The sequence below is a fragment of the Dermacentor silvarum genome, chromosome 3 (assembly GCF_013339745.2).
Source record: "Dermacentor silvarum isolate Dsil-2018 chromosome 3, BIME_Dsil_1.4, whole genome shotgun sequence".
Lineage (NCBI taxonomy): Eukaryota > Metazoa > Arthropoda > Arachnida > Ixodida > Ixodidae > Dermacentor > Dermacentor silvarum.
The window spans coordinates 170,440,266-170,467,969 of NC_051156.1; the positions used below are offsets into that span (position 1 = coordinate 170,440,266).

A 27,704-nucleotide genomic window follows, 5' to 3' on the forward strand; every position below is an offset into this window, starting at 1 on the left:
TCGACGCGCAAAACACTAAATATCTTAACGGGCTTTTCCCTGATCTTTTACATCGGAACAACAATTGCGGCGACGACTCAGATAAAGCAGCGCTTAAACTCGAGGCAGTACGTACTATCGAGTCTCGACCAAAGAAGTTTAGGGACCACGGAATCCTAGAAAACGCTAAATGTCCGAGCAGTCTTTAAAAGCAGCGGGTAAACCCGCTCATCACAATGTTGTTCGCATATACCAGTAGAGGCTGGAAATGGGAATACCAGGCGGGGGGGGGGGGGGGGGGGGGGGGCGTTTTGAAGCTGTGGAGATATTTAGCTTTTTGTCAGATCCCTTGCAAATGTTGGGTCGATAGTACGTGCTCATACGGCAGACTGCTCGCTTTTCAATTCAACCCGACACCTATACACACACATATATATATATATATATATATATATATATATATATATATATATATATATATATACGCTGCCGCATTCCTGGCATGGCTATAGGTTCTCAGTGCTGGACACGCTACACTGTCAAGAAAAAAGCCGGTCGGGCTGTTTTCTCAAGGAGCTCTCCGTTCCCATCGCTCACAGCTAGCGCTGGCTGTGACAAAACCAAAGCGACGAAACGAAGCCGTTCGTATACAGCTTTGCCAAAGCCAACCGGCGGCTGCTTAGTTTTCGCTTGCGCTGCGTTTAAGCGGCCCGTGCGGTAAGCGGCCCCGAGGCTATGCTAATGTCCATTAACGGGCCGACGCTCTCCATAGCTGGAGTATGCAAATGATGGCACCTCCGTATTCCGACCGCCGCTTCGCCGTCGTTGGCCAATCGGCAGCGCAGCAGAGACAGCTGAGAGTTTTGCGCTTTTCGCTGCCGAGCGCATTGTGCATAGCATTTAACGCCCTGCCATGCACTGCAGACCCGGAAGGCCTCTTTCTTCTTTCTGCTTCTTTCTTTAACTCGGGGGGAAAGGAAGGGTCAGAACAGTTGTGCGACGCACCTGCGTCGTCGAGGAAGTTTTGCTTAGCTGGAAGCCCAACCTGCGCTTCAATGCTCCGAGAACGAAACTTTACTCACAGCCAGCGTAGAGGCTTTTTGTATAGAGCCAAGACGCGGGGAAGTTAGTGTGATCGAAACTTTCCTGCTTCTTGGTGAGACATTAATTGTGCGTGTCCGTCGGAACGCTTTTGGGGAACTCCAGAAGCTCATGATGCGATTAGTTTGTCTAGCGCAGAACTCTTTATAGAGGATGCGCTGTTGTTTTATGGTGCAACTTGCAACACGGGATGGAAATTCTTTAAAAAAAATAACAAGAAAGAAAACTAAGTTTGAACAAAACTGAAAAGAAAAAAAAAAACATGTGTAACAATGTTAGCGAAGAGCAAATTAGAAATCCAGAGAGAAGAAAAGAGAAATAAATGTCTCTGCTATTCCATCAACGTAGGAATTTCGCAGTACTTGCCTTGCGCTGATGCGCCGCGCCAATATGCTGCACCCGCGTATATATAGTTAGAAGATCCTCCGAGCTAAGAGTCTTAGTGCAAAGCTAAACCTTGCTTACGCTGTCAAGCATCGCCCTTCTCGTGAAACTAATAATTTTTGCTTTTCTAATCCTGCTACCTTTTTTTGATATTTAAGAAAGAACGCTTTAGAAGTACAATAATTGAATTTTTTTTAATTCTTGATATTCTTTCTCTAGGAACGTCTTGTCTTGGACAATATCAAAGGGATGCTTAAAGACCCGTATTCATAAACCAACCATATTTCTTAACGCTATAGGGGGCCCTTTTATAATGACAGGGAAAGAATAAGGTTGAGAGAAGGCAAAGGTGTGATTCAGAAACGCGCCTTATTGCGTGAAAAGGCACCCTAGGTTATTGAAGGCGGCTTTATCGTTATAGGAGATGACCATGGGAGCGAGGCTATAAACTTTTCTTGGCCTTAATTCGCTCATTTGTTAAAAAGGAAACACATTTCTGCCGCTCAAAACAATAAATATAAAAATCGGATTGCGCATTATTACGCGTTGTGAAAAAAAAAAAAAAGGCAGTGTGGAAACTGCGAGTTGTAGCTGTTCTGCGTCTCTCATCTGGCAACACGTGTCGCCGAAGTTTCTTTTTATAATTTTCTTTTCGCGGTGCTGCGGCGTCATTTGTTTACTTTTTCTCTTGTGCGTTAGCTAGAATTTTGTACTTTCAGCTTTTATATCTATATACATTGTAAATATTCCTCATATTTGTTTATTCAATTATTTATTTATGTATTTATTTATTGATTCACTAGCTCGTTCATTTATTTGCGAGGCTCGCTTCGAAAAGCGTAACCTGCCTAGAAACCCGCCGTCGTTCTGACGGGGATTCTGACGGTCCCTGCTGCTCGCATGGTCGGCCATCTTGCGCCTTAAGGTAGCGGCCGGGCTACCTTTTTAAGGAATGCTACTTTTCCGATGCGATAAGCTTAAGGAAAGGTTCGTCTTGTGTAAAAGGTTTCTTTATGAAACGCGTTAAGGCAACGAGAAGGTAAAGAAGGCAATATATAAGTATAAGGTCAATTTGTGAAGACTCAGCCGTTGAAGAACTTACATGATTCAAGGTGGTTTTCTTGCTAAAACCTGAGTACATTATGATATAGTTTCCACTCACACGATTATTCCGCGAATGTTCCCGTTGCTTTCTAGTGAGAACTGAATGTGGTTATGTTGTTGGCAAATTCAATCGAATTACTGGTCAATCTTCCATAGCAGGTAAACGCCCCCCCCCCCCTCCCCGCCCCTCCTTTATCCCTCCGTTGTCACGATCAGCCCTGAAGGCCGCCGTGCGCATCTTCATTAAAGACAATAAATCAGCCATTTCCACTAGCACTCGCAAAGCTTAACGATATCTATATATTATGCGAAACAGGGTGCCTAACGTTAGGTCTGGTTTTCGTATGCGATTAACCGCGCAGTGAGGTGCAGCTCGTCTTCCCCGGCCACGTGTGTACACGCCGAGTGTCTCGATATAATAAGCACCATGCTAATGAGAGAGCTGCCGGCCAGTCCTATCGGGTTCGCGGCTCGAATATGTCACGTGTAAGAAATGCGCACACGCGCACGCACGCACGCAGGCACGCACTGTATCGTGCCACCGTGCGGCTGTGGTGTAATCCCAAGTAGAGCAAATAGCCGGCAGCGGGCGCCTCGAAGAGGTAATTAACGTGGCCAGAGACAGGGCCATTAGTCTTCCGGGAGGGAATAGCGCGAACGCATGCTATCTGTTACCCTGCGCCCATCTGTTTGCAATCGGACAGCCGGGGTGGTTTTTCTTCCGCCCGCGATGGAATCGGGCTGAGCCCGCTGGCTATATGATGGCGACGGGACGTTTCCTTTTTTTTTTTTTTTTGCTATACGTCCGGGCACTGTCACAGCAGTCCACCGTATATGTATAGTAGAGCTAGAGCTAGACTCCCTCCTTGGCAGTGACCTTGGCAGTGACCTTGCCAAGTCTCCATGGTCAGCTTTCAAAGTGTGGGACGAAATACATGGACGTTCCAGTTACTTTTGTGCTTCAATGCATAAAAGAGTGCTTTGTTAAAAAAGTAAGTGGAACAACCGTGCACTTTTAATGGCGAGTTTGACGGCGCATATATCCAAACTGGTGTCATTCTGAACGTTAATTCCAAGTGGATACGCCTTGAAAACTCACCGGCTACAATTCGTACATTGAAATATGTGCCGTAAAGTAATTAATGAAAAGGTAATTAGCTATTTTGTAGTTATTCAAGCATGTGTTTCGATTTCTCGTGCAAGTAACGTCCGCCTTTCTGTATAACCCAGCACAAGGACTAGAATTGTGGTATCTGCAACAGGCGATCTTTAAGAATTCCAGAAAGCTTAAAAATGATCATCCCGTATATCAAAGGAGTAGTGCGGCACGAAGTACAATTTCGTGTTGGCAGGCCTCCTGTGTTTATTATTCTCTGCACGCTTCGAAAATCACTTACGCTGACCGAAGGACACGTACGTGTTGAGTATGTAACACTTAAGCATACGCTGAAGTCGCTTTGAGGTGATCAAATCTTAATGACGCATGATCACCAAGAGTGATGGTTCTTCATTGTGTGGTTAAAACCTGTTCGGCGTGTTATAACAGATGCCGCCGTCGCCGACCGCGACTATCGATATATCCGAGCCGGTTATAAGAACACATAATAGCTCTTACCGTAAATAAATAGAAAAATGAAAACTCTGCTCGACCATCGCAAAAGCCTCGAGCGAATTTATGAACGAAAACAGTTCCTTTTCGTTTCTTTACTCTTCTATTCGGAATTCCTGTTTCCTTTGCCAAGTCAAGACCTACAGAAATAAATATACGCATTACTTCATGCGTGCACGCAACAGATCGAAGGAATCGGGGCTTTTACCGAGCTGGCAATGTTCAACGTATAGTATATACGTATGCCTAAATATATACAGTCGGAGAGCGTGGGTTGTTTCTTTTAGCAGGAAGTAAAAGCGTACACAGTGTACACATTACCTAGCTGCCGTCATAGCTCCCTCGCTTTGCGCTTTCTGCGCAGGTGCGTGAAAAGGCGCGTTTTGTTAGCCGAGCGGTCATAGCAACCAGCTTCGCGCCGTAAAAGCTTAGTGCTTTGTCGAGGCTCGTGGTTCCGACTGCACCCAGGTGTGGGCGTTTCTTCGATCGGCGTTTTTCCTGCTTCACTTTCTTTCTTTCTTTCTCTCTTTGTTTCTTTCTTTCTTTCTTTCTTTCTTTCTTTCTTTCCTCCTTTCTTTCCTTCTTTCTTTATTTTTTCTTTCTTTCCTCCTTTCTTTCTTTCTTTCTTTCTCTCTCTCTTTCTTTAGGCTTTTAATTGCGCGTGTGCTGTTACCGCGCTGCTCGGGTTTAGTCGTTTATTCGCCGAACATTTTCGGCCACGCTTGTGATATAAGAGGAAGGTGTTCTAGGAGACAAGGCCCAATTTGCCTGAGCATCGCCAGGGTTTCATTTCGGTGAACAACGTCCTTTGTGAAAAGTTTCCAAGTAACGCCATGGTTGGAGTTTATGTACATAGAGTTTCTGCGTCGTGCATAGTTTCGTTTTATCCAAAGCACATACTAAATGTTAGATTTGTAGTGTTTAATATTCATTTACCTTTTGATGCAATGCCCCCCCCCCCCTCCCCCCCGTCATTGACACTCTTTGCGTCCCGTTGCCATGCATGATAGGTATATGTAGTCTTGAATTCTAAACTGCTTAAATACTCGTGGTAAGCCTTTGTCAGACTTCTTTGTCTCTAGTTCTACCGTCGTTTTCGGTGCTATGTACAGAAGTAACAGGCTGTTTTTAAAGCGAAGCTTTCTGTGTCTCACTGATTCGTCCGTGAGCGCCGAAAAGGCACTGCAGCAAAGCCAACTTACACAATGGAACGATCTACGCCTCTGCGCACACAATAGAACAACTGAACAACGGCGCACGACATACGTGTCGTAGAACACTACAGTTTACATTCGCAGTTGTACCGATAAGAACAATGGGAACTGCAACGCCACGCTACCCAGACGATCTGTATATAAATGTGCATTGCATTACGCGCGTCACGCAATGCATGGTCGGCCGCGGGTGCAGCGCACGGCAGAAGAGGCTTACGCGAACGTAAGCGCGAGTGCGATCGTTCCCGTAAGGCCGATCCCGTGTATCGGAAACGGCAAAGCCTCTGACCGTCTACCACAGCGATCAAAAGGCAATACTGTGCTAGTGTAGAATCGTCCGTAAAAGTGTGAGTGTGTGCGTGTAATCAACGGCTACATGATCTAAAATTAAGGCTATGCAACTTAACGAAATGTGTCTTTATTCAACTGCAACGTTCAAAAAAAAAAAAAAGAAACACACACGCACACACACACACAATCCTAAACAAGCAATCAAATCACGTATGAATCGCATCAGGTTGCTCAGCATTTCTTGGGTTCGTTACGTGGTCGTTGGCCTTGGACTTTGATTCAATTTGCATGGGAGGAACCTTCGCGTTCAACCATATTTCTTGAAGAAAAGGGATTAGATTTTTTTTCTTCTTCTACAAGGTTACAACACTTTCGTAGAACTCGTAGTGCTCCGCTGTCAAAGGAATCAAATCGATGCGCCGTCACGCTTAATACAGCGCTCTTATTTATAACTGTTATTCGACCTTTTTGCCAGTTGTTGCATGTAGTCTTCACATTCATCTGCACGAGATGTCAAGGATAAGGAAAGCGTCATGTCAAGAATAAGTACAGCGCGCATTGAAGCGCGCATTTAAGCGCGCATGTGACTGCATGTAGACGGAGCCACGTTTTGCCGATATACGGATGCCAGCAAAAACAAAGTAGCTCGTGAAATCTCGGAAGCACCCCAAAAAAAAAAAAAATGAAGGAGGTAAGTTTTGTGTGTGTGACACGTCCATAAGTTTTTTTTTTTCGATTCAGGGATACGTTATACCGCAAGTGTTTGTTATTTTGGTTAAACTACGTCCAACACTAGCGGTTAAACGCGCTAAGTGCACGGGCGGTCTTGCGTTTTCAAACGCGAGACGCACGCTCCAGACCGGCCGTGGTGTAAATTTAAGCGAGGTACGAGCAAATGCACGGTGCGCATGCGTTATTAAAAAAAAGAGAGAGAGAGAGATTGCCTTTTGTATGCTATACTGCCTGAAAAAATAAACAGTAGAAAGTAAGCGCTCGTCCTCTCTTTAATTATGTCCTCCCATCTCCGTGATCGTGTTTGTTTTTTGCGCCAAATTTATTAGTGTTCGGCGTGCAAAATACGTTCATGCTGATACGCTCATATAGCTGATGTTGAGGCTTCGAACCGTGTAACACAGCCTTGAGGGTAATTAGTCACGCAACTGGAAAAATAAAAATCAAGAGAGCGAGAAGAAATATATATATATATATATATATATATATATATATATATATATATATATATATATATTCCCGCTTTATGCGCATCCCGGTCTGACCCCGAAAACATGTCGTGCATGTATGGTTGCGTTTACAGCAGAAATGCCGCGTCAACGCTACGTTCCTCGGGTTTCTCTTACTCGAGCTCATAATTTCTCGTCCGGTCGCAATATCCCTTGGGTGTGGCGAGTTGCCGTAGACAGCCTTTCACCGCTGACACCGGGCGATACACGTGTGTGATTCGAGGGCGGAGATATTCAATGTGCGGCGCACGCACTAACAGTCCTAATTGTTACATCGCGTGCAGTATCCCCCAGCGCCGCGTGCGGAAAGATGTTTGCGAAACCGGGTTACGGGGTCATTACTTGCAGTGCTTGTAACCTTTTCTTTCAACCCCGCCACGTTTTGCTGAATCGATTATACATCCACTCTATTGTTATATCGATGATCCTTGTGTGCGCACTGATTTATTTATCGCGTTCGGGGGATCTCGTCTCGATCTCGCGCGCATGCATTAACGTGGGTGTGGTGAAGCTTCCAGTTTGTTTATCTTTGCCACCGTGTTTCGTAAACACAGCAACATCGCGAAACCATTACTGACGAAATTCAGCTGATTTGAATAAAACGTCCTTCGTGGCACGCGATCATCTGTTACACGCACGACGCCTCTGTATATTGAGTCGTGGCGCTTTTGAGCGAATGACTCGAGCGCGCTGCTATCCTGCGTTTTGTTTATAAGCGGAACGTAGATGATATACATTGGCGGAGGCACGATCATTCTTTTGTATACTTTAATTCGTGCAAGTGTACAGAAAGTAAAAAGATAAACAAGCGCTGTACGAACAGGCGGATGATAAAATATAAAAAAAGGTAATATACCTTCGAAACAAACGTTTTCTAAGTGTTCCGTGACGTGACTTCATTGCTTATGCAACATGAATACGTTCAGACGAGAGAGTGGCAGTGAGAAAAAAGTGCGCACCTCTTCTGCCATCACGACTGCTGCAGTAACACGCGTTGCCAGTGGCAACAGTAAATAGCTTCATGCATAAAGCTGCGTGTCGCGCACTTGTTTAGTTGGGGCATATCACGCCACACGTTGTACTGGAATCTGTGTAGGCTGGACGCGAGAATCCGTGCAACCGCGTCGTATATATAGTCGTTCTGCGCACTTTGCGGCTCGACGTGAGCCGATCTTCACGATATATACTCGTGAAATTGCAGGTCTGAAAGAAGCTGAAATGCAGTCTGGCGCCATGGCATGATGGAAAGCTTACGTAAAACATCTGTATGCAGCTGATCACAGATCTCGGGTACATAGTATGCTAAATAAAAAAAGATGGCTGAAGCGCCTCGTAGCCTAATCGTACATTTAGGAGTCTCACATCCCCGAGTGTCGAAACCGGCTTTAGTCGTCTCGGAACTTCAGGTGACGTGCCCCTGCAGGCTCCCAGGAACGCCTTTCTTTCTTTCTTTCTTTCTTTCTTTCTTTCTTTCTTTCTTTCTTTCTTTCTTTCTTTCTTCTTTCTTTCTTTCTTTCTTTCTTTCTTTCTTTCTTTCTTTCATCTGTGGTTTTTCGGGTGCGAAAATATAGCGCCTATAGTGTCAATCACAAAAAGCTCAGAGAGAAGTACAGAGCTAAGCGATACATTGTTTGACAGCCTCTGGTAAACGTACCGACTCACTCCGAATATCTGCCATCTTTTAATAGGACATTATCAATGGCAGGATGAGCTCCGTGCAGTACTACTGCGGCCGCCGAACTTGTTCTATAGCGAAGCAGAGACCTGCTGTCTCGTCTAGCCTAACAGACTCAAATTCCATTCATCAATGTCTGCGGCACGTTTGCCCCACGTGACACATACGCAGTGATATATATATATATATATATATATATATATATATATATATATATATATATAAAGAAGTCTTGCCTTTTTCGTGTCAACACTGCAATCTCATGAACGCCCGCTGTAATGGGGGACTGCGGAATAATTTTGACCACCTCGGGTTACTTTAACCTGCCCATAAATCTAAGTGCGCCAGCGTCTTTTGCATTTCGCCCCCATCGAAATGCGGCGCGCCACCGCGGCCGGGATCGAATCTGAGATATCCAGCTCAAAAGCGCAACGCCATAGTCACTGGGCTACTGCGGCTCGTGATGATTTTATCAGGTTTCACTAAAAATAGCTACAGCTTATCGTCAGGACATCAAACGAAGCTGCAAAGCAATAAGGAAATCCGTTGAAAGGAGTAAAGAAAGTGTGCGGGCCAAAGTAAATTTTAATATTAACACAGTCGAATGCAGATATATCGAACCGCCATATAACAAATGATCGTGTATAACGAACTGCAGCAAAATTCCATTGAAAATTTTATTATAAAAATTTTGTTTGAAATATCGAATTATCTATATGTCGAACTTTTTTTGTGATCCCCTACAGGTTCGATTTATCCGTGTTTGACTGTAATAATAATATAATAATAATAATAATAATAATAATAATAATAATAATAATAATAATAATAATAATAATAATAAGAAGAAGAAGAAGAAGAAGAAGAAGAAGAAGAAGACGAAGAAGAAAGGCAGGAAAGGGGGGCGCTATTCCATCGCTAATGGAACGCGCCCATCCCAGCAACGTGGGAACGCGTTCCTGCGGCGGTGTGACGGAAGCATCTTAAAAACGTTCGCTAAACAGTCGTCTTGCTGGCGATGAGCTATCACAGCGCGGGTTCGTTTGTTTACTTTGGCTGCCGCGCGCCTCGAGGCAAACGCAAAAATAGAGATGGAACAACGAAAAAGAAAAAAAAAAGGAGCAAATAGTGTACTCTGCTGGCTGGAAAGAGGAGTCGGAAGGGAGTAAGCGACGGCGGTGCTGAACCTCAACAACCCCGCCTCTGCCTATATCCCGCCATCTTTCTTCCCTTCCTCTAACTGGGGCTCTCTCTCTCTCTCTCTATCGTTCATGCCGCCTCGCGTGGAAGCACTTTGCGATCTGCCCGAGCGGATATAAACGATGACCCCCCCCACCATCGTCGGCGGCAAACCGCCCTCTGGACGCCGCCGCGCCATCCCTAGCGCGAAACGATGGTGGTCGTGTCGCCTTCTCCTCATCTTCTCTCGCTTTTTGACAGCTCGCCCTCGCTTCGTCGTTCGCTGTCTCTTTCTCACGCACTCTCTTCCTCGGCGCACTCGTCTCGTCGTCGTGGGAGGGGATGCTCTTCGAGCAGCACGCGCGCCGAGAAGCACAATAACATTCGCGCGGCCTCGCGTTGTTGTTCGTGCCCGCGGCCGTCCGTGGCCGTGGACGACGACGAGGATGAATGTCGGCGCACGGTGGGTGGACTAAAAGGAGCCGGAAAAGGGGGCGGGAAGCGACGGACGGTATAGTTCTGTTCTCGGTGCGTGTTCGTTAACGCGCCTCTCGCTTTTGTTTAAACGTCCACAGTGAGAAAGGAATATCAAATACATCGCCCACTTCAGTTGTTTTCGATTGTGCCTTTGAGCACCGTCACGTTCCCGCACCAAGAAGCGTCAGCATAGTGAGCAATCGAAATCTTTCCCACGGCCGCGGGACACTTCGGGTGCCCGCTGGAAAGTGCGACAGTTAACAATGCTTTCCCTTCCTGTCCTGAAGCATCCATGGGGAGGCGAGAGAGTTGGTTAGGATTTAATTTCGAACGTGTAACTCACCATGAGCGAGCAGGAACGAAAGAAAGTCGTCGTTTGTTTTTTATTGCGATAGCAATTATATGGACACGCCAAAGCACCTTTCTGCCGTCGCCGTGATGTTCCGTATTAAGTCCAAACACGGCAAGGTCGTCGCCACACGCCATACGCTGCATGTGCGAGTGAAAGCGTGCGCTGGCCAGCCGACGATCGCGGCTGAATCTCGCGTGCGCGCGCGAGGGAGGAAGGACGGGCGGAAGCGCGCCGTCTTCTGTCGCGCGTGAGGTACGCGCGGCGAGGGAGCGGGGAGCGGGGGATGGGGGGGGGGGGGGGGGGGGCGTTATACTCCGGCAGCTGCTTCTTAAGGCGCAGCCGCGAGGGCGCCGAATCTTCAAAGTGATCCGCGACATAGGACGAAGTGCGCGCCCGCGCGGGCCTCATTTTCAAAACGATCTGCGGTGTGGAAAACGTACGCCGAGAGCAGGTAGCTTCGTATGGGTTCTGCTTTCGACGTTTAGTTCGCGTTGAAGCGAGTGACAGCACCAAGGTCAATTCGCTCGCTGCTGATGCCGCGCTTCCTCACTCCAGCGTTTGCACGGCGAGTTACCGCGGTCATCGATTGAGATGTGTTCATGTTTACCTGTGCGCGCGTCACACCGTGCTTGTTAATTTACTTTGTAAGCGAATGTTTGCAAGTTTATATGGCCGATAAAACTACTATCCTTAGTTCGTATAGTTCTCTATACTAATTTGCTGTCGCAATCGATGCTTCGCCTTTCGGGCGAAAGTGCGCCATTTTTTTTTCTTCCTTTTGATCCTGTTCGTTTACGCGATGTTACACCTTCGTTTCTACCACATATTCTAAATAGAATAACAATACTACCATCGGTGCCGCATCCCCCTTGGGATTCTCGTGTCGGCCGTTAGATGTAGTCTCCTTAGTTGCGGCTTCAGTTCGAAAGGCGTAAGTGCGAAACAGTCCATGACCATCAATCCTTTTTCCCCTTTAGCTATGGTTGCCCCGTTTGTATACGAACGATCGCCCGCTTTCAAGGACGCAAGAAGACTGGGAAGAGCTGCGGTAATGGCCCACCGGGGGGCGCACACTCATTTCCTCGGCAGTGCTGCATCGGCAGAGCTCGGCGTCCTCGTCGAAGCGGTTCCCTTTAGTACTCGCTACAGACACCCAGAATTGCTTTTTCTTTTTTTTTATTTCTTTTTTCTTTTTCCGCCGCAGTATTTAAAGAAAAAAGAAAAAGGAAACGCGTGTTTCTGCGTTCACGTTCGACGTAAATGAAACCGCGGAAGCTGTTGCAGGAAACGGTATAATGAATGCACTACGAGCTAATATAGTCGTTCTGGAGCTTTGTTGAGTGCTTTGGGAACCGGGGCGATATACTCGTACACGAAACAACGACCACATGGTTCCAAGTGTATGTATATCGCGGCCTGCAAAAGGAAAATGTTCCTGTTTACTACGTACTCCATGTGTTCTTTAGGCCTGCTGTTGGATAGCTAAAATAGAGAGAAAAAAAATAAGCTGTCCTTTTCTTCAAAACTGTATGAAGTCATCAAGGGAACCGAAAACTTTCTGCGCGACCAATTCTATGGCGTGTATTCGCCTTTGTTATTCCAAATATCGCGTTATTTACAGTGATTATTGCAACGGGCTAAATATGCTAAATACGGATAAGCCGCGCTAAAGCGCAATGTGCCAAGATATTTCATAGATACAGTCCTTGTCGAAAACTTCGAAGTTCATCACTGAAGCTATCGTCGCGCACCGCGGTTTCTGCGCGAACTTTTGCGTCATGAAGCTACAGAGATTAGGATAAATACTGCCTATTGATTTTTTCAGCTTGACAGTCCATGGGGTGCCAAAGAAAGCCCACCACATGGCTCAGAAGCAGTTGTCGCTTGACCTTTAGCTTTTAAACTTTGGACATAGACATGTGCATGATACATACGTGTTGCCGGTGCATGTGCTCAATGGAATGTGGGACGTCGCACATAGCCTCATAGTATAAAAAGTAAGGATTTTGCAAGGAACAATGTCTAGGACGTATCGTGCATGCCACGCAACACACTCGACATAAACAAACGCAGATTAACCAAACAGCAGTTTCGCAGGGCGCGTTCGTCACCGAACGCCACCCATTAAGCTCTTTGAAACCCATGTGCTGGTTAACGGCCTAGTTCTCGTCCGGCTTTATATACTACGCAAGAAAACAGACAAACGTTATAGCTAAATATCCTCACTTCAACAAATATACACCGTCAAGCGCATCATTACTAACGTTTATAGTTTTCTAGAAGCGTTCAGCTATTCAGCCTATGTTTACAACAATCATCGCCGATGGTTACTGCGATTTCTTTCTTTCTTTATTTCTTTCTTTTTATTATTCTTCAGCTTCATCTGTATGCAATCGCCGATAACAGAAATCGAACATGGGACAACGTGATCAGCAGCAAAAACGCCCTGAGCCAGCTAAGCACCCCGACCGACTACGCTGCATAAGGGAACGATGTCCACGCCAACACTCCTCAGATGCACGCAGGCAGTTTCTAACTTTGTTTAGCTTAATATAGCAGTTTTGTCTTTATGCGAGAATTTGTAGCAGTGAGCTGAACGCCACAAGAGCTTGCTCCACTGTTTACATGAGAATCGAAGAAACCTGAGAAATCACAGCTTTCAAACTCCGTATAACAAGAGCAGGAGCACAAAAACAGGCTTTTTTTTTTTTTTTTGGCTTCCCTTTTCCCGGACATTACGTGTCACTATACTATCCATTATAGGCTTCTGTTGCTGATGACTGCTTCCGACTGCCTATCTCGCACGGTGCATGCGTTCAATTCGAAACCAATTTATTGAAGTAGCTGAGGTTTACTGCATAAGCATGGGCGTGGAATTCGATCAGCTCTCAGAAGGACATTGATTATACCGATGGCCGGTAAGTGCTGCATAGCGCCTGCCCACTGCGCCGAATATAGATTGGCGCTCACAGCGGGACAATCTGCCTGGCACGATTACTCCGCCATCATTTAGTCTCGTTTGACTCAGCTCCGTATATAATGGACTCGCCTGAAGTGCCGCATGCAGTAGTAGGCTGTGCAGTTGTCACGCATTGTATTCTCTAACGCTTGCCCTAATACCTGCTCGCTTTGACTTGGTTGATGCTGCCTCCTATCGGGTGCCGGTACTAGATGGAACGGGAATGCTTAAGCCCAGATGAACTATAAGACAATCTGCTGTGCAACGAGAGCCCGAGCAGTTTAGAACCGGGGCGCTTAAACAGCGGTCTCTAGCTGGCTTCACGTTCAGGCAAAGTGGTGCGAACTTAAGTTCTGATAATGGGGAGACCCTTCGTTTTCATTGTCTCGGAAGAAAAGAATGATTGGAATGCTAAGACCCGGTTTCACTAGACATTGGCTAGTCGAGTTTCCTGAGTAGATCGATAGACAGTGAAAGCGAAAGAGAAAGAGAGTGAGATAAATGAGATGCGAAAGGCAGGGAGGTTAACCGGAAGGTATAGATATCTAGTTTGCTACTCTGCACTGGGGAATGGGTAGGGGGAGGTAGGAAGATAAAGAAAAATGCACACACATAGAAAGAGAAGGAGTTTAAGAAAAAGAAAATCACATACACATACACACACAAAGGAATTCGGGAGCGTCACAGCCGTTCAAACAGGTCGCTTGACCCGAGGAACTTCAGTGGCGCCCTCGTCGCCTTCTGGTGTGAAGACCGCATCAGCCGGCATTATAAGATCGTCTGCTCAGAAAGCGGCCGGTCGTCGAGGCGTGCCAACTCCGTCACGAGCGACTGTCTCCGAGAGAGAGAGAGAGAGGTTTTTTTTTTTTTGCAGAAAGGCAGAGAAGTCGGCTTGAGCGTTAGTTTGCTCTGGCCTGCTACTCTACACTGGGGAAGGGGGGGGGGGGATAAAAAGAGCGATAAATGATGATGATAAGATTAGGAGGTGCGTATATACATGTCCATCACGTTGAGGTCATACTAGAGTCCTGCATCGAGTCCAGTGGCTTGAAGAAAGACTATAGTCGCTTCGATGACGACAGCTGCGCTGTTGGCGTCAGGCCAAGGACCTAATACAATCTCGTCAGATATTGGTCTTTTAGTCACTCGTTGAATAGTGAAAATGAGGTTCTGCCGTTCTCGGGCGTCGGCTGGGCATGAGCAAAATATGTGCTCAAGTGTTTCTGGCACTGGGCAGTGATCGCAGTTGAGACCAGTGTCACTGCAGCCGATGATATGCGTATAACGCCTCGTGAATGCAACACCAATACGAATCCGGTGTAACATACTTGTTATGCTCCTCTGCAGTTTATGAGGCATGCGGAACTTCATTTCTGGATCCCATTTGTGCCGTCGCTTGTGTCGTCGATCAGGATTGGTCCAGTACTCAAGTGTGGAGTTCCGCATAACGCACCGAAGCAGGGCATTCGTGTCTGTTCGTGAGAACGATATGCTTACTTCTGGCGCATTATTTACAGCTATTTTAGCTTCAGCGTCGGCTTGTTCATTTCCTATCACGCCACAGTGTGCAGTTATCCACTGAAAGATGACGTGGTGGCCGCTTTTGGTCGCAATGTCGAGAAGCTCTGCGATTTCTAGAGCTAAAATATAATAAGGGCCTTGTCTCATAACGCACTCAATGGCTTGAAGAGCGGGTTTGGCGTCGCAAAATAAAGTCCATATGCGAGGAGGCTCTCTTGCAAGGAATCGTATTGCCTCGCGGATAGCAACAAGTTCTGCGGCAGTTGAATGGGACTTATGGTCTAATTTAAACCGTCGAGCGATGGACATTTGCGGGATGACAAAGGCTGCGGCGGAGGCACATGGGGTAACAGAGCCATCGGTATACACGTGTGAAGTACCACTGTATGCTGTAAAAATGTGCGATAGGGTAAGTTGCTTAAGGCCAATGGATGAAACACAGGACTTCCTCGTAATCCCAGGGATTTGAAGTTTAACAAGCGGTGTAGGCAGGACCCACGGAGGTACTCTAAGAATGCATGGGGAGGAGAATCTAAACGACAGAATGTTCTCATGACGCGATATAGTTCTTGAAAAACTGCAGTTTGGGTGTGTGGCAGGGAGAGCTGATAGGGGATGTTGCCTATGTCGGGTCAACAAGCGTAGGTGCACTCGAAGAGGTTCGCAGAGCATATATACGTTGATGGGACAAGCCCGAGCTTCCGCGATGGTTCCATTGGTCGAGGTGCAGCGTGTTAGGCCCAAGCACGTGCTCAATCCTTGAGCTTGTATGCTCTCTAACGTCCGCACACAGCTGGGTCTCATGTTCGAGAGCACCGGCATGCTCTATCTTTTTTATATTTTTTTATTGATATGATATGACGAGATGTTGACGCACAAGTAAGGCGCCGGCTACTCCTTAACTCTTGAATACGTCTAACCTACAACCTACAGGGTTTAAAATAGCCTTCTCATATAAGCAACGTTTGCGACGTTTGCATGCTGTATCTTATATAGCCTACGAACAGGGCTTGGTACAATTGAAGAAGAGACGATTTCGACGGGCCCCATCTTGCTCCTGCCACCACCCGAAGCACAAGGACAAAACTCTTCAGTTTTAACTTCAGTGCAGTGACGTGTCTTGACCGATGCACGTTCACGGTCGATGGTTACACCAAGGAACTTGTGGTGTGTTACGTAATGTATCGATGTTCCTTTAACGACTGTCGGGACTGTCTCTGAGGGTTGTAGCGGGGACAATGACACAGGATATGTTCGATTGTTTCCTCGCTGCCGCAACTATCACAGGCAGCACTGTCAGCCATGCCGATGCGGCAAACAAAAGCATTCGTAAAAGATACTCCAAGCCACAGTCGGCGTTGACTCGATTCGAGAAAGTCCAGATGGAATGCGTAGTCGGAGGGATGGGTCCAGGCGGTGTAGTCGAGTATGCTGGAAACCTGTTGTGTTCCACATGGATCGTGTGGCATCACGCGCGAATATCCGAAGCTTTGTTGCTGCAACGCTTCTTGATGGCGGGATGGGTTCCTTCACAGCATTTTCGTGAGCCCTCCTCTCAGCTTCATCAGCCTGTTCGTTGCCCATGATGCCGCAGTGGCCTGGGAGCCACTGAAGAGTGATGTCATGTCCTCTTGCTGCTAGTTGGTGATAAAGGTGCCTTATTTCCAGCACAAGTTGGTCTTGTGGTCCATGACATAGAGCGGATAGCAGACAATGCAGGGCTGTCTTCGAATCTGTAAATATGCTCCATCTTCGTGGTAAGTTTTCGTGAATCATGTGAAGTGCGCTGCGAAGTGCAGTAAGCTCCGCAGCAGTCGACGTTGACCGGTGTGAAGTTTGAAACTGAATGGTCACGGCATTTTCGGGGTAGATCACAGCCGCACAAACGAGAGTGCTCAGGCGCAGGCACTCAAATTTGTCTCGGATTGCCGCGCTGCACATCGACAGCGAAAACAATTGCGATATCTCAAGATTACCCAGTGACAATTCGTATGACACTGGAAGGGCTCAGAGCACACATCAGGCACATTGCCCGCGCCCCTTTCCATCACCTCGCCACGCTGCCGAAAGACCGGCCCAGTGCCTCGTTTTGCCAGGAGATATCGGCGCACTACAACTGCCTCCCTCGAGATTATACGCCTGCCGAGAGGCTGCTATCACCTCCTTGGTGTTTGACCCGTGCACAAGTTCGAATCTCGGTACCAGGGATTCGAACGAAAGCAGGACTCTCGTCGCCAGATCTCAAGCAGCTATCGCTACTCATGCTGCACGAGACATACAAGGACCATTTTCAAATTTACACTGATAGCTCGACAACTCTTGACGGATCTACAGGTGGTGAAAGCGAAGGTCTTGGCATGCACTTACCGGCTCGATGGGATCAGCGGTACGTACGTGCCTCTTTGTAACAGAGCGCTCTGGTCCTATACTTTTAGCGATTGAAACAATATGGTGTTCGAAGGATCATTCCAAGCTCTGTATACATGACGCGGGCCGATCCTGCATGGTTACCGTGCATACAAAAGCGTGGGCGGGAGGATCGTGATCATGTCATTGCGCCACAGCCACTTGTGCGTAGCCCGTTTGATCCAGTAACTTATTTTCCTGTTTCTCCGGGTTCGGGCGTCGGTGTCTCGGCGAGTAGACTTAATGGGGAAGTCTCTGACTCGCACAGCTAAGGCGCAGCGAGGGAAATCATGAAGAACAGCTGTGGCGTTAGCTTCGAGAGGACGCGCTTGAATAGTTACTCTTGCTTATATGTCTCAAATGGCGCCCCTATATAGTTCAGCGCGAGAAGGCTTCGTGTATTTGCTGGGGGGTGTAAACGCGTTAACCGTCAATCGTTTACATTTGAAGTAGTTTTCTATTTTTTTTAATTTGTGTTTATCCGTTATTTCTTAATCTGTCACCTTATTCACCTCCAGTGACGGTGCAGGTGCATTTGGCTATGCTAACACCTCAAACTCTCATTACAGCACTTTTCGCCCCTTCTGTCTCTCGTAACTGGGCTCGTTTAGCCTGCTTCAATCCCATCTATGCGTATGCGAAATCTATAGGCTGCACGAAGTGGCAAAACATTTCTCTTTTTTACAATTTATTTCATTCCGAAAGCTTTTGTGGACAAGCGTTCGTGTCCTTGTTATGCGACTGAAGAAAAGAAAAATAGACACACACACGCATACAAATTACGCAAGTGTTACACGCTTGTAAAACGTGACGGCGAAAGCCTGACGCCACACCGACTGATAGCGCCTTCGCAGAGGGAGTGCGGGGCACGCTGGCATGATGAGAGGCATCGGAGCCAGCTGTGGAAGAAGACGGCGATGAACGCGCGAGCAGTGCACGAGCGCGTCTCTGTGACCACGTGACTTTTTTTTTACTCACTGAAGCATCCGACACAGTTTTCTTTTTTTCAAGGTTGTTTGAAGCTTATTGTGCGATGAGGGATATAAGGCTTTCGCCTTTAAAAGACGAGCAACCAGAACCATAAAAGGCAAAGATTTTCAGAGATTGTCTCGCTTGTAGCCACCGAACGCGAATCACTAATGTCACCAGTCTCAACATGCCGTTCTCCTATATGCGACGGCGCGAAAGAAAGTCCTCGCCTGCAACTACTTCGCTGAAGCGCGGCGGCACCGTTGAGACAAACGACACGGCAGACGACAGTCGTCGCTACCGCTATACGAGAGATCGCGCGCTCAGTGTGTCTCGCGAACGGAAAAACCGCGCCGGAGTGGATCGCGTGCGCGTCCTTGTAAAGCGAGCATCCTACTACTGTCGGGATTTCTGCAGCCGGCGGTATTACGTGTGTGACGTCTTGACGCACGCGGTTAGCGCTATCGGCAGGATGCAGCAAGAATCGCCGGTGAATTCCGCCGCCTTCCTCTTTCCTCTAGCCACAGGCTTTTTTTTTTTTTTATCCCCTTCGTTCTTGCGCAAATGTGGCGCATGCCTTCCTCTTGCAAACAATATATACCTACGTATACAGAACAGTCGACAGCCAAAGGGAACGAAGGCCTTACTGGTAATACACGGTAATACACGCATTTTAATTGCAATATTTCTTGAGCGATGTCGCAGACAAGACAGAGAGAGAAAGAATGAGACATGAAACGCAGAGAGCTTAACCAGATTAACTGTCCGGTTGGATAATCTGCTATGAAGGAACGGCAGAAACGTGGCTGATATGATGCGTTAGGTAGACACCAATGTGCAAAAATATAATCTACTGAATTTCATCGTATATCCCATGGGTGGAGTTTATGGTGGAATAGTGTTGAAGTGTTCCCTTGAACAGTGGGCCATACTGCGAGTCTAGGAAATTTTATATCAGTGCGCAACAAGCAGTGTAATCGCAAATAAATCTCACCATGAATGCCTGTTTTTCAGCTCTGGGTCCCCTTCATTACTAACTATAGATTAAGATACTTCGCAGTCGAAGAAGTTATTGCGTCATTTTCGTGATTAGTCTCGCATTTCGCAACTGCTGAAGAAATATTTGGTCTACAATATTAAAGGAACTGAATCGAAAATGAACGCTTTGTGCGGTACACCATATACACGCGTAATTGCACTGCTGACGCATGTGTTCGCACATTGCACCATTAGTTAACTGGAACTATGATGCCAAAAAAAAAATCATGATGCTTGGGACTTGGCCTTTCCGCTTCTTCATCGGAGATACCTCGCGCAGAGCATCTTTTGTGGCCGTATACGTGGTACCTCTGTCACGTGGTGCAATCCCCTCTTACGCATCGTGAGATCACTACAGTTAATCACTACAGCGGAGCCAAGGGACTTATTCTGCGACGATCACTTTCGGTGATGCTATCGCCTCGACCGTCAGGCGCGCTCTGATTGGTTGGTTGAGTAAAACCGGATGAGGTGATTGGCTGGTTGAGCCCGACGTCACGCGAAGGCGATAGTATGGCCCAGGATATTTCTTACACCGTGGTGTGGCCGAAAGTGATCATCGCAGAATACGTCCCCAGGACAGCGTGCAGCTGCTCGCACAAGCGTTGTCCGCATGCGTACTGCACGCACGCACGCACGCACGCACGCACGCACGCACGCACGCACGCACGCACGCACACGCACGCACGCGCACACACACACACACACACACACACACACACACACACACACACACACACACACACACACGCACACGCACACGCACCACACACACACACACGCACACGCACACGCACACGCACACGCACACGCACGCACGCACACACGCACGCACACACACACACACACACACACACACTATATCGTTCCTGCCGAGCTTCGGCGTGTGTGCACTGATCTGGGGAGCAGTACGGACAGTAAAGGTCAAGTTAACCTTACCTAATATTTCACTGCGGACGCAGTGCTAAACCTTGCCATCGCGAAACTGCAAAGCTTTACAGCGAAGATGTTGTTCCGGAACGGTTTTCGTTGTGGTGGTGAATGCTGGCGTGCGAAAGTGGGGTCGATGTCAAATGTTTCCTTTCAGAGCAGTGCATACACGCACGTGTGCTTATAGTATAGGAGCGTACGTACAACTCTCGTGTAAGCAGCGCTCGGCCGCCGAGGGCGACTGAGTGTTGCAAAAATTGCCGATCCATCTTTCTGTTGCTCTGTACGTGCTACATAAAACGTTTTTCCAAGCCTGAAAAAAAAAAAAAACACGCGACAAGGGTCGCGCGGCACATTTTTTGGGTGTTTTGTGGGCTTTCTTTCAGGCTTGAAAAGAACTCCCTCCTACTGAGTCTTTATTTCCACATCACGCTAATATTTACCCCCTATAGACTTTAACCCACACACCCAGCAACGTGTTCTACTCTTCTGACACGTCCCACGGTGAGCTAGAGGAGAAGCGAGCGTCGGCACTGCAGAACTGTATATCTATAGTTGTCAGCCGTGCATCTGCCAAAATACCACTTCTTGCTGTTTTTAGCATGTCACCGGGTTCTTCGTGACTGTGAACCCTTTATTTTCTCTCCACGCGGCACGGTGCGTGCAAGTAGAGCTTGATCTTATCACTGTATCCAGATGTTACCTTCATCGAACGAGCCGCCGCTTTTGGGAGTCTTTGCAGCGTGGCACCCGAAAGCTAGCAGTCCCTCGAGGCCACACCGTAGTCGGAAATAAGGTCTCTCGAGCCGTGCTTGTCCAAGGCTTACCTCAGTTTGTTCTGACGCTGGCTGCCTGCCCCACACCAATCGATTCGGTCTTCGCAGTCTCCAGCCCTCACCGCTACTTTCGGCCAATCTCCTACCGCGAAAAAAGAAAAGAAAAAAAAAAGAGAGAGAGAGAAACGATAAGCCGGCGGAAGGAAACGGACAGCGCGTGCCGAGGAACCGTCCGTGTTGTTTCTCTGTCAGTATTCTGAGTATAGTACTGATTGACAAGCTTCAACCCTACTATATCGCTTCTCGAATGTTGCATGCCCGCTGAGCGAAGTCATTCGTGCATTGTTCGCAGCCTACGATAAGGCGTGGAGAGAAAATGACACAAAGATAAAGGCAGGGGCATTAGCTATGGGTCGTACCTGGTTGGTTTGCAACCCGGTTCTGGTGGAAGGGGAAGAAGGAAGATAAACGAGAAAGAGAAAGGGATTAGGTGCGGATTTTATACCAAACGATGTATGCATCTAGTTCAACGTACCGATTCTCCCGGCTGTGGTTGTTGTGACATACCGAAAACAGTGGACCACGTGGTTTTTTTCGTTGCTCAATATATGCGCGCGAACAGCAGACGCCGCCTGGTTCCAGAACCTGTCCCAAATCGACAGCTTACCGTTTACGTAAGGCGCAATAGTGTGGCACCTTGGCCATGACGCAAATCGAGGTGGGGCAGAACAGTTCGTGCATTAGTTGCGTTCCTGCACAACACGGGGCTTGACTCCGGGCTGTGAAATATCCGTCATGAAAGACTATTTCATCACCGCATTCCGTCCACATTGCAACCACTCATAGCCCCTCTTTTTCGCCCATTTCCCTTTATCTCGGGGTAGAGCAGCAGGCTAGAGGAGTTACGCGACTAGGTGAGCTAGTTAGGTGCACTGCCTTGTGCCTTAATTTTGTGTTTTGTAAATCGATTTCTTGTTTTGTCCCGTTTTTAGCGCTGGTTGCTTCCAAAGGGTAGAGGAATTAACGACAGGCCGACCTCACAGTCATTTCCTAAATAAGTTCCTCCTCTCTACAAGAGGGGAGGGAGCTGGGCTAGTTTGATACAGATTCATTGTAATGGAGCGCAAACAAATGGACACAGAAGACATGGACACCACAAGCGTTAACTTAACTGGTGCAACGAATTTCACCAGCACACACGCGTGCTCCAAAAGTTACGCTGCTGGATGCAGTGTCCTGCAGTACGTGGAACCTTGCACGAATGTCATTGTTATTCGGTGGTTCTCCCCTGAGACGCACGCCTGCCCAGACAGCTCACTGTGCGCGACCTCTCTATAGGTCTTTGTTCCGTTCGTTAAAAGAACCGCTTGTTGCGCTTGCTTCCGTTGTAACTCGACACGTGTCAAGCGCGGCCTGCCGCGAATAATTGTCGAGTGTCTCGTCCTCGCGTACCACTTACCATACGAGGAAATGAAGCGAGCCGAGCGCGGCAGTCTCGCTGTGTAATGAAACGGGTTCAGCTTGACGCGACGCGACGAGGGCTGACGCGTCGCATTTGACTCCCCGCGTTAATTCCCGAATAAGTACGCTGATACTGCGGCTCACTGCGTACGAAGTTTAGAACTGTATACTGGTAGGTGGATCAGAGCAGGCATATCAACAAGAATTCAGACACAAAAGAAGGGAGCAGGTAACAGGCCAAGAGCTGACTGCTTTAGTTTTCGGCCCAAACTTGGCCAATGTAAGTAAGCGCGCGCACATGCACTGGCACAGATGTCAAGAACATCGTGGCAAGTAAGTTGATGAAAAGTGATCGAATGAGGGATGTCATTGGGAGTAAACGTTTCCACAAGGTCACGAATTCAAGTTCCGTTGCCGTAACGTTGGCTACAGGAACGTACTTTGTTCGACCGCTCTTGATCACCTTCAGGTGTCAGTCTCCCCGCGCACACTCTTTCTTCTTGTTCGGATATCACGGAAAATTGTCCCTAATAAATTATTCCAAAATCGGTATTTCGTTTTCAGAAAGCATTTGCGATACATCTCCATACGCAGAGGTGTCACCGGTGATGCCCGTGCCTTTTTTATTGGGTAGAGAGGGGATTTTTTTCAGCACACTTCTTGCGCTGTCGTGTTGAGGGCCTTCACGGGAGCGTCCTCCTCGCAAGCTATGATACAATGGGCAGGCAATGAAAGGGAGTTCTGCGACAGAGGAAGAGTCATAAGTGATGAAAAGGAAAGATACATCCACGCGAAAGTTAAGAGATAAAGTGATAGATAAAAGGCGCGGAGGCTAACTACTACTGCACCCGGTTGGCTACCCTGCGCTGAGGGAAAGGAAAACGGAGCCATTTTCTGTTTAATTTGTAGGCATTTGGGTTACTCTTACGGCGGCTTCAATCATTTCCTTTTATGAATGTATAGGTAAAGCACGGTCCCTTTATGCCTTAACAATAAAATACTCTTTCTTTCTCCGCAATTTTGACAGAATTTTTTTTATTTTTCGGTACTTAGCTGCCGCATCGTTATCGCAGTCGGGTATAATAACTTTGAGGACGCTTAAGCTTCGCCTTTAAGAGTGGAACGCGATAGCATTCAAAGATCCCTCACTGCTTCTCACACTTCCCGGCAACTGCTACTTGTGTAACCGTAATGGTTACCGGGAAACGCTGGCGGCGAACGCTATGCACGAAGGCGAGCTTTGTGGTAGAAACGTGGCCTCTTGCGTGGGCCGATCCCGGAGGTAGTGCGCAGCCGCGATAAAATATTTACATCATTCTCATGTCTCTGTTATTGACTCGCAGTTTTAATATTTCAGTGTGAGAAGGTTTAACATAAACGGCATTCGCTCTCGGTGTTTTGTTTCATGACATTTGTTTGTGGGCTGTCGTTCTCAAAATTCCGAGGAATAACCTTATCAAGAATGTACGACAAGCTATGAGCAACTTTAGTGATAGGATGGTGTGGCAATATAACCCGCACATACTGCGAGTCACATAGCAAGGCGTGGAATATACATATACCTAAATATATATGGCATTTTTCGCTCACGGGACGCCGACACCGAATTTTCTGCGGCACAGGGCTCTTAGCGCTATCGCGGTAAAAGGTCATTTTTCAAATCTGCCGGCATATTCGCTGTTTACGTTTCACACACAGCCGTTTATCGGTAGGAAGTGTCTGGTTGGGTGATTTTTCCTAGCTTACCCAGTACAACCGCAAATACGTTTTTTTTTTTCATAGCAAGCAATGGAGTAGTCATTAACTCTACCCCGTAGCGCGGTTATGAACGAAAGAGTCAACCTGGACCTCCGACGCATCTGTTAGAAAAACCTCACGAACCTTGTCCGCATGTTTGCGTATAAACGGCGTGTAGAAATTATAGGACCGCTATGTAAATGTTAAATCTCTTTCGGTCCTTTGCTTTCCCATCATGCGAGTCCTTGTCGTAGCAGGAAATCCCATTTTCGCGTTCGGTGGAACATTAGCATAAAGATGGCCTCCCTTGTACTACTCGGTGTGTGTTTATATAGGTAGATCCTTGACACAGCCGGGTTTTGCGGCGCTGCACGAAACTGCCTGCGCAAGCAGAAGATTGGAACTGCGCGCACTCACTCGTCTTGTTATAAGAGCTCTCACGCGGCTCCTTTTTCGTTTTCACTAGAGTTTAACTACACAGAGTGGAAACGAGAAGCCGGGTTAAGTGTCGCCTTTAGCTTCTTATCATTTCTTCGGGCTCGCGAGACAGAGAGAGAGAGCGAGAGCCGCTTTCGCTCTTTTAATTAACACACCGGAGACGACTCTTAATGGGGTTCCAAGATCTCTCTCTCTTCCTTTTAAGGTCGACCGCCACGCCGGTCTTCTTTGCCCCGGGCGTCTTCGCTCTGCTACACTACCCTTTGGTTCTCTAGGGTCGTTTCTTTGCGCTTGTCCGGCGTCGCTTCCTTGTGCATCTCTCCTGCAGTTCACACCTTTCTGACGCTTTTTTGTTATACGTGTTCCTTATTTTTTGTCTTGCTTGCTTTCTCCTGTACAGCAAGACCACACCTCTCAGCCCACTTTCTCTGCTGAATAAAACAGGAGTCAAGTTTGCAACGGCCACGTGAAACTTCCTTGGTCCTTCTGAACTTCCTCATTTCTTTCCTTTTCCTCTTCGTACTTTCTTTCTTTTTTGTTGTTTGTTTGTTTATTGCTCATTTATTAGCCTTTCACTGAGTGCCGCTTTCTCCGACAGAGCCTTCCAGTTGCAGCATCTTTTGTTTTCTTCTTGTTCCATTGCTATGTAGTTTAATTACTTAGGTGCAGTAGGCCCGTTCCTTCTTGGCTGTTCATGTTTGAACTACCTAAAGAATGTTTCGGGTCTCACGTAAGGCGTGTTATTCAAGCCCGCAGGCTGACGACAGTTTGTTAGCGTGCTTCTAGTGGCGTGCTCTGAGAAACTCTGCATTCTGAATTTATTCATTCATTTTTTAACTTGTTTTAGCTAGAGCTATAAAGAAATTGAATTAGGCAGTCTTATGCTTCTGCGTTCTTTCAGTTTTGAATTGTTTGTTTTGAGTCGATCTCCTCCTCAGTCGATCATCTTTCTCCTCAGGACCTCAATAAAGTTCGTACTCACTCACTCACTTGTTTTGAGTCGATCTACGAGCACATTACATAATACTCTGGAGTAGTAGTCTATCAACTGCCAGCGTCGTCGTAGTTTTGCATTGTTTTTTTTCTTACCAGTGCGTACTCGCAAACCGGCATGTTTGTTGTTATAGGGCCTCAAGTAGAGCAAGTGTCCGCCACGGGCATTGGTCATGTGTAGACGCGTCTATTCGTTGTTCCTTGTCCTGTGCTCTATTTTTATTTCCAACGCTTCACCTGACCTAATCTTCACCATCTTCCAACGCTTCACTACCTGATCTGACCCATATTGTAGACGTAGTGTTCCTGCCGAAGGCAGATCTTGGTAACCGTTGTCATTACAGATTATCTATCTGTTTCCTAATCTTTCACGGAAGTTTTGAGTCAGAGCCGTAATATCGACAACAAACCGGTTGTAAATCTCTCCTATGCGCACATAAAAAAAAATGCTGCCTGTTTGATTGTGTCGTAACATCGATCTCAGCCCCATGCGTTGTGTCACCTGCGGTAGACGAGTAAACTAACTGTGGCGGCCACCATAAGTTGACTGTTCGACGATTTCACATTGACGATTTTCTCTCTCTCTCTTTTTTTTTCTTTTGCCCATAGGGGGCGCGTACTTCTGCCGGCTCCCAAAAGTTGGCCGTTGGGAACGCCCGGATATTGACGTGGAGCTTCGCAACAGGTATGGCTTAATAACATTTTTTGTCTATATTTTTTTTCTTCCGTTCGCTGGCTGGCACCTTCGTCGTGTTGGTAATTCACCGGGAAGCCGCACGTCGCGCTGCGGCGAACCTAATTCAATTGAGACCTTGCTCTGATGTCGTGGTCTATATCTTTATCACGTGAAGCATTCATCGATTTCAGAGACAAGTGCGTTAGGTAACCGCTGAAAATAATTATTTATTTTTTCTGTTCCTCGCGCCAGCCTTTTTTTCTTTCCTGTGTTTTTTTCATAGGCATATAAACACCAGCAGTACTATTTCTATATTATTAGATTGTGGTTATGTTTGCTTAGATTCATCTTTTCTTGTCATCACCATAGCATATTTCGTTTATATTTAGTTCAAGTTCAGTTGGACCTCAGTGGTGCTGTAGCTGCGTGTGGATTGCCGCCTGCTTCTGTCGACGTATTTTCTCTCGCGTTGCAGTTTCACGTCTGCTCCTCTACGTCCTTGTTTTCCACTGCCGTCTGCTTCTCGAAATCAATGAAAGCCGCCACGTGTCGGTATTTGCAGCTTCTAATAAACCACATATACAGAACGCCGCTACACGAAACTGAGAAAGATTGAGTTTGCGGAGAAACTCTGCGGAGAAGTATACTTGGTTTGTTTGTTTGTATTTTTTGTTTCGATGCGTCGAGTGTAGAGGTTGATTTGGGGTGCAGGTGACGTGCACTTAAAAAGATGAAGCGTGGCTCGGCTGCAACGGAAGTTCGTTAAGTCCCGGCTTCGCTGAAGGGGGGGCTGGCCTCCCCGAGCACGCAGGTCCAGAGAATAAACAGAAATGGAAGGAAATAAAGGGGGAATAATAATAAAGGTGGCAGCTAAGCCGATGTTCAGGGTTATTGTTCTCGTTCATCTTCTAAAATGGGGGTGCCGGCGTGTTGGGAACGGCAATGTTGTTACACTGGCAGGCGGTTGCGGTATACCCAGCATAGAAAAAAATATATATCTATGTATTGGAGCAGAACAAACGAAGCAGCGATAAAAAATAAAACGCATCGCTTGCTGGACCAGCAAACAGTTTTCTTGATCCGCTTCCTTTGTTTATTGTTGATGCTTTTTTAAATACTCCGTTCTTTATTTTTTCTGTAGATGATGCTTATATAGCAAGGTTCCGTGTGTATCGACAGTGAGGCCGATATCGG

The 27,704-nt window shown here is 47.1% G+C and overlaps 1 protein-coding gene across 9 annotated transcripts in view; it reads left to right on the forward strand.

The window, feature by feature from the left end:
* LOC119446083 (rap1 GTPase-activating protein 1-like) overlaps positions 1-27,704 on the forward strand; it is a 254,894-nt gene that overhangs the window by 46,423 nt on the left and 180,767 nt on the right. For 7 of the 9 annotated variants that reach the window (XM_037710424.2, XM_049663886.1, XM_049663881.1 and 4 more), the window contains exon 2: positions 26,444-26,519. The exons of the other annotated variants lie outside the window; for them this stretch is intronic. The gene's annotated coding sequence lies outside the window, so the exon portion shown is untranslated. The remainder of the gene's footprint in view (positions 1-26,443; positions 26,520-27,704) is intronic. 9 annotated transcript variants of the gene reach the window in all.